This window comes from Hevea brasiliensis, chromosome 1 (assembly GCF_030052815.1).
Source record: "Hevea brasiliensis isolate MT/VB/25A 57/8 chromosome 1, ASM3005281v1, whole genome shotgun sequence".
Lineage (NCBI taxonomy): Eukaryota > Viridiplantae > Streptophyta > Magnoliopsida > Malpighiales > Euphorbiaceae > Hevea > Hevea brasiliensis.
Genome location: NC_079493.1, coordinates 3,521,887 through 3,523,107, shown reverse-complemented (window position 1 = coordinate 3,523,107; position 1,221 = coordinate 3,521,887). Strand labels below are relative to the sequence as shown.

The following is a 1,221-nucleotide window of genomic DNA, read 5'->3' as shown; positions in this document are numbered from 1 at the left end:
TTTTCATTTGAGGGTTTGGCCATTTCTATTGCCGTCCAGCGGCCTCTCCTGCCCCATTCAAGAATGGATCAATGTAGCCTTCAGGCTGCTTCTTCTGAACAATACGTCATTCTTGAGACACCTCCTTTTTTGATTCCTAAACGGAGAAATGAAGGATATTTTCACATTCATTGCGGTGCTGTCGGATTGATACTCACATTACATGAAAGACGTGAGTTACCTGTTACTGTCAGAGTCTCACTAATTAACATAAAATTTTTACAGTATGAACATGCTGTAATTGGCACTTGTCTCGTGACTCTTCATGCTGGAAGTGTAATGCTTATCTTCTTTCTAAACTACAACATGTCCCTCAGAGATCCAATCTATGGGGCCATCTGAAGTGGAGTGAAGTGGTCCGAGTGAAGTGTATGTGACTTCTTGAGAATTCGAGGCAAAATTATAATTATTGATTTCACAAAGATGATTGCCAAGTTATCTGCGAAGTGGTCCCATGAGAGCTTTGTTGGTGATGGTAATAGTGTATGTTCTCCATTCATAGTGAGAATTTTGAGACCAAATGGGTAAGTTTCTCCCCTCCTTTGCTAGGGTTTGTGGATAAATAATGGTGCTCATGCTTTTGTGGTAGATCTGAAGCTTAATGGAGAGGGATTTTATTGATTTGCCTTGTTCAATTGTTTGCATGCAGGATTGGTGACTACATCATCAGTGTTTTTGTAAATATAAGCTCTGGGAGGAGCTTTAGTTTGTGGGATGCAGGTACCTTAGAGGTTAATAGCTGGCTTCGCCTCTCCTTTCTTGGTTAATACTCAAGGCCTTAGTTGTCGTTTTGAGCTGTGCCTCATCACCTTCCATGGGTTGCTTGTTTGGCCTGTAGTGCTTTTGGCTTCCATGGTCTTTGCTCTTTTTGTTTTCGATGGCTTAGTGTTAGTTGTGCTAAGGGTTTGTCATCTTGGTTTTTGGGGGTTATCAGCTTCGTTTGCATGTTAGCCGATCTCCTTAAGAGTTAATGATGGCTTCCTGTGGCAGCCGAGGGACTTCTGCACCAGTGGAGTTGTATCATGTGCTATGTAAGATTCGGCCTGGTATTTGGTTTGGGTCTAGCACCTAGTTAGCTTAGGATTATGTTTTGTGGGCTTTGCCCTTTTTACTTTTGAGCTTATTTAGCAGGTTCTCTAGTTAGGCTTTTTTTTGTAAGTGGGCTTTGAGCCTTGTATGAAG

The 1,221-nt window shown here is 41.9% G+C and overlaps 1 long non-coding RNA gene across 1 annotated transcript; it reads left to right on the top strand.

The window, feature by feature from the left end:
- LOC131181558 (uncharacterized) lies at positions 1–742 on the top strand. The gene is made up of 2 exons (XR_009150131.1): positions 1–563; positions 689–742. It is a non-coding gene; the product is annotated as an uncharacterized LOC131181558 (long non-coding RNA).
- The last annotated feature ends 479 nt before the right edge of the window (positions 743–1,221 follow it).